We start from the raw sequence: 11,109 nt of genomic DNA on the forward strand, positions 1-11,109 counted from the left end.
ACCTTTTTATCTACCTTTAATCTAAAACTTTAATTGGAATGTTCATCAAAATGTTATTCCCCACAAGGGCATAACAAAATGTTAAAAGCAGTCTAATTGAGTTTCATTCATTGTATTGTAAAATTAATGGATGATTTTCTAAAGTAAGAGAGGCCTGGGTTTTTCTTCTGTTTTGAAGTCATTATATTCTTCTGGAAAACCTTGTACAGGAGCCCAAATCATGCTGGCAGTGGGCTCATGCAGTTAAAGTGAAAAGCAATGTTCTCCTTTCCTACCTGACCAGGATCTTTTCTAGAGTTGTATATTGTTAGATTTTTGTCCTCAATCAATTCTAGGAAGGGAAGAAAAACAAAAAGAAAGAAAGAAGGAAGGGAGTAGGGAAGGGAGGAGAGAGAGAGAGACAGAGAGAGAGAGAGACAGAGAGAGACACAGAGAGAGAAAACATGGCTGTTCTGATTTAGATTTTGTTTGTTTGTTTGTTTGTTCTGCAGACAGGTCTTCCCCTTGTAGCTCAGGCTCTTCTAGAACTCACTCTGTAGACTTACTGGCCTGAAACTCACAGAGATCAGCCTGACTCTGCCTCCTGAGTGCTGATGGCATGTGCCACAACCATTCAGAATAGTTGTCTTGATAGCTCTTACATTAGTTCAAATTGTTTTTGGCACTCTTCTGCTGTGTGTGACTTTCTGGAAATAACTAGTGAAACGGTAACTTTCCACATCTGTAAAATGGAAGTGATTATTCTTGCTTTGTCCATTTTAAAAATGATGTTATATTTTCATAGCTTAAGAAAATAAAATACCTTCATAAACTTCATTCTTGTAAGTGCCTATGTTTACTTACCTGACAAAGTCACTTGATATATCCTGGAGGAAAGAAATCAGGGCAGGTTGGAAGGGTCACAGAATATTTGAGGCTGTGACATTTTTATTGAGAACAATCTGTCATTTTTATGCCTTTATCAGAAACAGATCATAACCTATAATGGTAATGGCCAGGATCAATAGAGTTGCAGTTGCCAGGATTCAGTGAAGATTGCAAGTCCTGTAGGGTACATAAGATGAATATTTAAGACCAATTGTCCTGTCAAGCCTTCATGCTTCCTTGACTCCTAAGGGATTATACAGAGAGAGGCAAAACAGCCTGAATGCTTCACTGCCTGAGAGAGTGCACTAGTCTCTCAGGACCTGGAAGGCACACTATGCCCCAAGAGCATAGGAGTGTGGGGTCTAATCTGAACAACTTGAGATGCATGCCTCTCAAGGTAACTAGGCCAAGTCAGTCCCATGGTTCCACATATTCTCTTCATCTTTGCTTTAGAAAAGTTTTTTTATTACATTGTATTTTTTATTTATTTTGCATGGAAATGTGTGTGTGTGCACGCATGTAAATGTACAAGTCATTGTATATGTATAGAGGTCAGAGGACAACTTGCAGAATGTTTTTCTTTTCCTATAAGGATATCAGGGCCTGAACTAAAGCCATCAAGTTTGATAGCTAGAACTTTTAGCTGTAGAACCATCACACTAGTCTCATTATTCTTATCACTTTACAAACTTATACGTTCATCATGATCTATGATTTCTGATGGGCCATTGAAAATACAACATCTTTCCCTAATAATTCCTCTTGCTTCATGGTTCTCAGTGATGCCTAAGTTGGAGGAGAGATTATAATATCCAATATCAGATAATATTACAAATGGCAATAATAAAAAACTTTTATGTGAACAAGAAGATATGACTCTCAGTGATAATATAACAATCAATTCTTCAAAGAGATAATCCAAAAATGTTGTATGAAGATAGGTTTTGGAATAAAATGTTTGCCGGAATAAATCTGTACAGTGCTTCTTTCTTGATTCACTTTTTTCTAAGTACTCACTGTACACAGATGCCCAAACAAAACATGAGTTTATGAACACATTCCCCAAGTAATAACTGCCTAACTTTCTGAGAATCTTAGCTCACCATGTCTATTCTAAGCTGATTTTAGGTGATTCTTACCTTGAAGTCTTGCTCACAAGTTTAATTTTCCCTGAAGCCATCTATTTATTCATATTATATTTTTCTTTGAACAAATTCACATCCTTACTGCAGACACTCTTTCATACTACCCATCCTGAATTATTGTGCTCAAGGCTTAAGAAGAATATGAATCACCATCCAATTTTAAGGAGTCAGAGTAATACGCATTCTTTCATATTAGACTGAAGAAATGCTTGACTTGTATTTTTATTTTACTGAGCAGTGAGTATGACAGCAGAGGATAACGGGGGTGGGGGAACCAGCCACATCCTGGCTTTGTTCACAGTCTAGGGACCAAAAATGGTGGGGGCTCATTTCAGGACAGTTTATTAGATAGATATTATTAATATTGTGGTATCAGCTAGGACCCTAGGAGGAAGCAGCTGACACACTCAAGCTGATTCTTTGAACGGAGTTTAAGAAAGAAGCTATTTACAATGCTGGGGGTGGAGTTTGAGGAAAAAGACAGAGGATAGTGTGGTGCATGGAAGGAATAGTCAGAGAACAACTGCTGGAACACAGGCAGCCCTGTCTTCACGGAGTCAGCTGCCAGGAGCCATGACCTTAGAGGAGGATGCGATCAACTTTCGGCCCATGTATAAGAGAGGAAGCTGGGGACCTTTGACATCACTCTCCTTGTGCCCCTAATATTCTTGTTTTGAATAAAGTCAAACTAAAGTCAGAGGATGAATGTTTCTATTAATGTCTTTATTAATGGCCAAGATCAAGGGATCCAAACAGTTCAGAAAAGGATGGAGAGACTTAGGGGGACCTAAGAAATGATACTGAACACAAATGCTACTTGTTATATAATGTGATTAATTTTTTTTAAAATAACCTCAACTAAATATTTTTTTCTAATCTTGAATTTAAAAAAAAAAACAAGGGTCAGGAAGTGTGAAGTTGTATGTCATAGTAATTGAAGTGAATATACCCTAGTGGAACAAGACACCTCTGGTTTATCACCAGGTCTATATGTTGAGATTTATACTAATGGAAATACCGGTGCCTCATGGACACATAGTTCATACCCTATATTAACAGACCTAAGAGGCAAGATTGCTAGGAAAGACTGTCTGTAGAAGCATTCTTCATTATGAAAGAAGAGAAGCATAAATAGAGGAAGGTGAAAAAAGGGAAAATGTTGCCAAGTATAGGGAACAGAAAAATATGTACATAGATTATAACATACTGCCAGGATTTAAAGTAACTGACTAAATTTGAAACAGAGGACAAAAGCAATGAGAAAAATAATACTGTGGGCAGTTACAGATCGGCTAAAGATCACATACTTTATAGTTCATGATTTTTAGGTTTGATGGTTCATATAATCAAATGAACATGAATGCTTTACGGGCAATCTGACATGGAATGCTTAGATCATTCAGACACACAATGTGATTACACATTATTAAATCCTAATTGTTGCTACTGAGCATCACTTCCAACATTGGCTGGAGTTTTATTTTGTAGTGGATAACAGTCAGGGGAAAGACACCTCAATTGTGAAAATGCAGAGAATACAATAATGAGTGTTCAACTCCAAGTGTGTCCCAGGCCACACATACACCCAGGCTCAGGGAACACGACAGAAGAAGAGGGAGAAAGACACACCAAGAGTATGGTGGTGTGGATGAGATATGCCATTCATAAGCTTATGTACTTGAACACTTGGTACCCAATAGGTGGTATTGATGGAGAGGTAATAAAACCATCGGGATGTGGAATCTTGCTGTGACATTTGCATCATTTAAAGTCTTTATCGCCTCACTGTAAAGAGTGCTTTGAAAGTTTATCATCTCATTCTTGTAGCACAAAGTCTAATTTGTCTTACTAATAAAAATCCGGAGTCAGATATTAGGGATGAAAGTGAAAGATCAGAGAAGCAGAGCATCCAGCCACGAATTCTTACTTTTATGAAATCCTCAAACCTAATGGGGTATGCTCTATCTACAGGTCCGTAGACTGAATGTTCCAGTCTTCTGACTCCTCCCGCCTTATATTCCTCTCTCTGTCCAGCCATATTACTCCAGTTTTCACCTTCCTAGTGCGGGAATCAAAGGTGTGAGCTCTGTTTCCCTTTTAGACTGATTCAATCAGAGAAATCTGTCTGCCTATTTCTTCAGTGTGGTGGGATTAAAGGTGTGTGTCACCATTTCTTGGCCTCTATGGCTAACTAGTGTGGCTAGCTATACACTCTAATCTTCAGGCAAACTTTATTTGTTATAGCACAAACAACAAACACTCTCCTTCTTGTTCTTTTTCTACATCTCGTGTTCATGGATGACAATGTAATCAGCCAGCTTCCTGTGTCTGTCACTTGTTGTCACAGTTTCCATACTAGTATCGACTCTATCTTTCTGTCACTATAAGCTAAAATTAAAACCTTCTAAATTACTTTTGTTCATGGTATTTTTGTCACAGCAAGAGACAAATAACTAATACATGAAGGACGGGATGAAATGCTATGAGATGTTGTCTCCTGGACACAACTTGGTTATGGTAATCATAAATTCACACTGGCTATGATTATGTGCAGAAGATCTACACACGATCAGGTCAGCCAAATTATTAGCATAGATTATGGAAAGGATCTCCAGGCTATATCCCTCACTGAGACTCTAATGGTAATACATAGTTTATGGACATAGAGTAGGGGGAGAATCATTATCTATTGAGAATATTGTTATTAATACAATTCCTGTGCTTGAATGAATGGCCCTATATCCATGCACAATGGATAGCACTAACTGGACAAGGTAGGGTATTTTCTCCCAAAAGACATGGGTTTGGGAAGTTGATGTATTGGAGAAACATAAAGGAGTTGAAGACAGGAAATGATGGGTGGATATGATGGTATCCCATGGTAACACATATACAAAATTTCCAAAAATAAACACAAATCAAAAATCAATCAAACTTTATGTCCACTCTTTCAACACTTTTTTCTAAAAATATAATATATAGAAAGTAATCAGAATGTTGTGCAATAACACCTTTTGAATTTATTTTTCCAGTACAAGTAAAATATTTTATTTTTTGACTAAAATATCCTCAACATATTACCATTCCTCTCCAGTGAACAACATTTATTTCCTTATTTTAGTGGCTGAATAGAATTTCCTTGTGTGTATATATATCAAACTTTCCTCTAACCCCTTACTTGTTTATGAATAATGGATTCATTTACATCTTGAGTATTGTGAATAATAACACAGAAGTACAGATGTCCCATCGACATACTGAATAAATTTCATTTTGATACATATCAGCAGTAAGGTAATGAAATGTCAAACTAATTTCTTTACAACAAAAGAAATAATGAAAAGAATAATGAGACTACCTACAAAAAGGGAGGAAATATTGATAAAATATGTTTGAAGAGATAATAAAAACAAAACACTTGAATAGTTCATGTGAACAACAGAAGGTATATAACTCGAAAAAGTAATCAAAGGATCAAGACAGATATTTCTAAAAAGAAGGCATAAAATGATCTTTAGGTTAATAATTACATATGCAAATATAAAATATTCTACATGAAGTTTATAAAATATATATTAGAATCACTAACTGTGAAAAAGACTAAAATTAGGAACACATGATAAATACATTATTGAAAATATATTTAGATCCTAAAACTACAGTTTAAAACATTTAGTAGATTTATATCAAGTAAAGAAAAGAGGAAAGAAAGAAAGAAAGAAAGAAAGAAAGAAAGAAAGAAAGAAAGAAAGAAAAAGGCAGACTTGCCCTTTTCTGGATTCTAGGAAATAATAGATAGCATAAAGCTATTTTAGTAGTTTTTCAATCTGATGTACATTAATAAACACAGCGATCATAACCGAGAGTTCATTATAATGGACAATGAGTATTTGTCCTATATTTAGTAAAAAATGATAAGCTAACAGGAACCCCTCTTCTGAATCTGAATGTGTTAAGGTTGTCCTTCAGGGAAAGATTATAGACAGAAGGAACAATTTCACAAGCACATAAATTTACAGAGTTGGTCCTGCCTAAATAACTGAAGTTTCAAAATTTGAAATAGCCTATGTTCTCAATTTAAGAAATACATGAGCTCAAAATAGAATAAATAGAATGGAATTCTAAACATATTATGATAAACAAGAAGCTCAAAGGAAAATATTAACCTTAAAATAGAACTATATAGAAAGGAGGGTGGTGCTCCTCAGAAAACACAGATATAGGTGATATAAGGGTGTGTCCAAATTACAATGAGAGCATCCTGTCACAACTAAGAGCTTCACACTTGAAGAATAAAATTAAACAAAAACATTTTGTGAAGAAGATGCAAATGTTTACTGTTCAAGATTTTCAGAGAAAGGAAAGCTAAACTGTCTAGCTTATTGTAAAGAAATAAAAGAAAACAAAAATGATACAGTTTTCTGGGACCTCTTCTGTAACAAACGGAAAGATTTCTTTCAAAGGATTTAGAATATTCCCTAAATATATGTGTAACATTGTGTTTATTGACTCATCTGCCAAAGAATATTCGGTCTGTTTTCAATCCTTGGTTATCACTGAAAACAGGAAAGGACAGATTTCTCTTCAAAATAGTGTTTTCAATAATGCCTAGAAAAATAGAGACTATGTCATCTTTGGTCCAAAAGGACCAAATGACAGCAGATCTTGGCAGCATCATTCATCTGGAATTTGGTTTTTCATGAGTTAATGATCCAAGATGGAAGTTGTGTTTGGCATTGAGTTTGTAGAGAACTGAAGGAGCCAGGGAATGTGTAGCAATATCAGCATTTCTACAAAGAGTCCCTAAAAGGACACTGCACTAAAGTGTGAAAGTGATGCTTTATTGTAAAGAGCCCCATCAGATTCTGGGGACACTGGAGTTGTAGAAATTTCACAAAGGAGTGTTGCATGCATAGAGTGGAACAGACCACAAGAGAGATTGCGGGTGCTACAAGTGTCAGAGATGAGATGACCAAAGGATCCAAGCCCTTAGTTTCCCAGACGATAGAACATGTGTCCAGCGTGCAAAATATGGAGTTGCAGGACTTGGCTCTGCTGGGTGTGTCTTGCATTGGTTGTATTATTCCTTCTTAGTTCTTATTTCTCAATTTGGGGTAGGAATATTTATTTTTGTCACCATGTAATGGGATTTTAAAACATGTTTTGATTTTATAAGTGCTCACAGTCATGAGCCTTAGGATTCTGAAGAGACTTTGAAATTGGCTTTCAACAGTGCTGAGACTGTTAAAAATTTAAGAACTTTTAGAGACGGGCTGATTGAATTTTTCATTATTAGAGAAAAACTAGATGTTAGGGACCAAGGGTAGAATATTATGTTTTAATGTAATGCCTTTAAATATTATGGGCAATTATAGAATTATGATAGTTAACCATCTATTCCAATTTAATGGTTGTGAGAATCACCACGGAAACAGACCTCTGGAGATGTGTCTGCCTACACAAAGAAAGATGCATCCTAAATGCAGTTGACATAATCCTACAGGCTGGGATCCCGGACTGAAGACAGAAAACAAGAGGGAAATGAACACAGCCTTCACCTCCTTCTGCTTCCCGACTGCAAATGAGATTGGATTAGCTCCTCAAGCTCTTAACCCCAGTACCTTCTCACTACAGCGGACTCAGTCCTTATGTATAAGCAAAATTAAACTCTTCTTTAAAAAAGCATGGTTTCAATATTCTTCGGATATAACCCCAAAATGGACTACCGACCCACACACGAGTTCTCATTGCAATATTATATGTTGAGGAAAATGCTTTGTCCCATACCGAAAGGGGAAAGGAAGGAAGAGGAGGAGGAAAGAAAGGGAGAAATAGGATGAGAGAGCAGGAATTCAGAAGGTAGAGAAGAGATAAATGGACAAAATGAACTACACGTAGTACTGGGGTGTTGATGGGTATTATATCAGATGTTTACAATTTAAGCATACAGTTTACTTTTTTTAAGAATGAGACCAAACAAGTACAAGATATAAAAGCAATAGAAAACAAAACTTGTGAGTACAACATTAAAAGTCTCAATAAATTTTAGCTGAAGGAATTAAAAATAACAGATAAAAAGATTTATCAGAGTAAGTAGAAAAAATATTGGAAAACCTATTATTAGAATGTAGTTTAAGTAACTGTAGCTTAACTTCTTTCTAAAATTCAACAGAGTAATAAAAGAACTCTTTAAATCAATACATACCCAAGCACATAACTAAAAAGAGAGATGACTCTATAGGTCTGGCAGAGGGCACAGGGATGGGTAGTCCCAGCAACAGTGGAGACCACATAGACTCTCAGGCAAGAAGGCATCACTCAGATGCACAGATAATTTTAATAACTCAGAAATAAGGAAAGGAATTGAAAGGAAAGAGCTCTAAAAGTCAGTTTGGAAGAAAAACTGAAAAAAAAGTGAATGTCTCACCAAGATAGAATTTGATTTTAGATTCTGACTCCAGAAGCACAGGAACCTATTCTTTGAGTTCATGCATTGAGTGACACAAAGCAAAGTTGAGGGTGTGAATATTATAACTCTTCAGAGAGGTTATAGAAAGTTCTTCTCATGACAAGATCAGCCCCAAATTCCAAGCTTCAGCTCAAACTTTGTTTCTGGCTTGCTAGCAGATTTTCTTCGTTCCTTTATTTCTCCCACATTTCCTTCCTTCCTTCCTTCCTTCCTTCCTTCCTTCCTTCCTTCCTTCCTTCCTTCCTTCCTTCCTTCCTTCCCTCCCTCCCTCCCTCCCTCCCTCCCTCCCTCCCTCACTTCCTCCCTCACTCCCTCCCTTCTTCCTTCCTTCCTTCCTTCCTTCCTTCCTTCCTTCCTTCCTTCCTTCCTTCCTTCCTTAATTCCTTCCTTCCTTCCTTCCTTCCTTCCTTCCTTCCTTCCTTCCTTCCTTCCTTTTTCCTTCCTCCCCTCTTCCCTTAGTCCTTCCTTGCTTCCTTTCTTTCCCCTTTAGGAAGCAAAATATCCTCTTCAAGAAATCTGAGCATCCCTAGTAAACATCAGTGTAGTTAAAAATGCAGCAATCCCTTCAGATCTCCCATGACTGAAGCAACAGCCTCCTAGAGATCTTTCCTGCTTTCCATGTTTCCCAGTAAGTGGTCCAGATATTCAAATTCAAGTATGAGTAAAACCACTGAATATTGGGGGAGTTTGTAATAGGAAAGAGAAGAGGCAAAGAAATGATGGTGAGTGTGAACTCTGGTTGATGGGCATCCAGTGTCCCAGGCAGAAGTAGTGATGGCTCATTCTTCCAATAAAGTCTGCAAGAAAAGGTCTGTCGCCATTATGATTCAGTTTTCCAGATATGAACAATATCAATGACATTTTGTTTCTTTTTAAATTGTATTTATGTGGGCTTTGGCCTGACTGTCTCTGTGTATGCCATATGTGTGCAACAATTGAAGAAGCAAGAGGAAGATAATAGATGCTCAGGAACTGGAGTTGCAGACAGTTATGACCTGCAGTATGGGTGATAGGAGTGCATGTTGGACCCTCTGCAGGAGTAACAAGTGCTCCCAACAGCAAAGCCATTTCTTCTGCCCCCATTTTCTGTTTTTTTAATTATTTTTTCCTTTAGGGAGCAGCAGGGGAGGACAGTATATGAGAGGAGCTGGAGGAAGACAAATACGGGGGAAGTTATATAATTAAGCTTATTTTTTTTTAAAAAAAGAAAAATAGTGAATGATAGAATTCTGATCACAATAGCACTATTGTGAAGCCTTCATTTAATGTTCTCTTGGTTTTATCCTCAATATTAAATTTAGTAGAGATAATCTACTTTTTAAATTGAATATAATTCTTACGTTCTGGTATGCTAGTGTATCTGAAGGATTGTCCAAACACTGACCCAGCTACACTTGGAAGACACCCATAAATAAGCACTGACAATTCCCTTAACGTTTCCTTAGAATTGCAATATCATTGTGTAAACTTTCGTATTTGGGTTTAATCATGGAAGGGAAAACTTTAATCTTTAACAGAGCCACAAAGATATGGCTACTCACAGAGTCCATTTTCTTGATTTGAAAAAAAATGGTGTACATCTAAATTCCAGAGGAATGAAAAGAGAGAAGTCATCACTGTAACTACTTTCGTATGCATTGATATTCAGGTCAAAAGTAGTTCTTGATCATAAATCTGCTCAGGTACTTCTTCTCTCCTACTTATTTTAAACATATCTGTGACTCGTATGATATCGCTAGTGGGTATCTTTGACTCTTTTAAAATGTTAGTATCTACTTGAGAAAACAGTGCACAATTTGTGTGATCCACATCTTTAATTATACTTATGATAAATGGAGACCATGTGTGTTTGGAAGTTAGGCTAGTGCTACTTCAAGCAAAAGCAATCTTAAGGTGTCATTTCATAGGACTGATATTTTTAAATTAAATATACTTCTTGTCCCCTCATTAAAATTATTTAACTGTCTTGGTGCAATTGTTTTCAAATTTTAGTCCATTTGACATATTGATTTTATTTATTTACTATGTTCCAGACTCAGCTTGGGCCTATGAAAATAATTATGAATGTTATATTACATTTGATCCCAAAGGGATAACAATAAAATGTGAAGACAGCCATGTAATCTATAATTTCAGTGCACATAAAAGAAGCAGATAAAGTTCCAATCACGGAGCTGCCCTATTAATCCCAGCCCGGAGAATCAAGAAAACTGTTGGAGCACATAACAGGACTAAGCAAAGTTGATTGGTTGTGAAAATGACAAATGATCCCTTGAGGTTTGCTTATTTTATATATTTTAGACTACAAGCGATGATAATGTGTTTTCTCATTTCTTTTAATAGTTTCATAGAGATCTGATTCACATGTGCAAATTTCTCATACAATCTCTATTCAGTAGTTTTCCATGTGCATGAAATTTGTTTACACAGCTAATATTTCTACCTTCAAAAGCAGGCATATCTTTTCTCTACCATCTTCCTCACGTATAGTCATACTTTAACCGCCACATATTTCCATACTATTTACCTTGCATGACTAGAATCATGAAGAATAGAACACACAGTGGCAAGTTTTGTTAAAATATTATCATGAAACATATTTACCATAGCTATCAGATACTCCACTTC

This window comes from Alexandromys fortis, unplaced genomic scaffold (genome assembly GCF_014885135.2).
Source record: "Alexandromys fortis isolate MF-2015 unplaced genomic scaffold, M_Fortis_MF-2015_v1.1 scaffold_272, whole genome shotgun sequence".
NCBI classification, from domain to species: domain Eukaryota; kingdom Metazoa; phylum Chordata; class Mammalia; order Rodentia; family Cricetidae; genus Alexandromys; species Alexandromys fortis.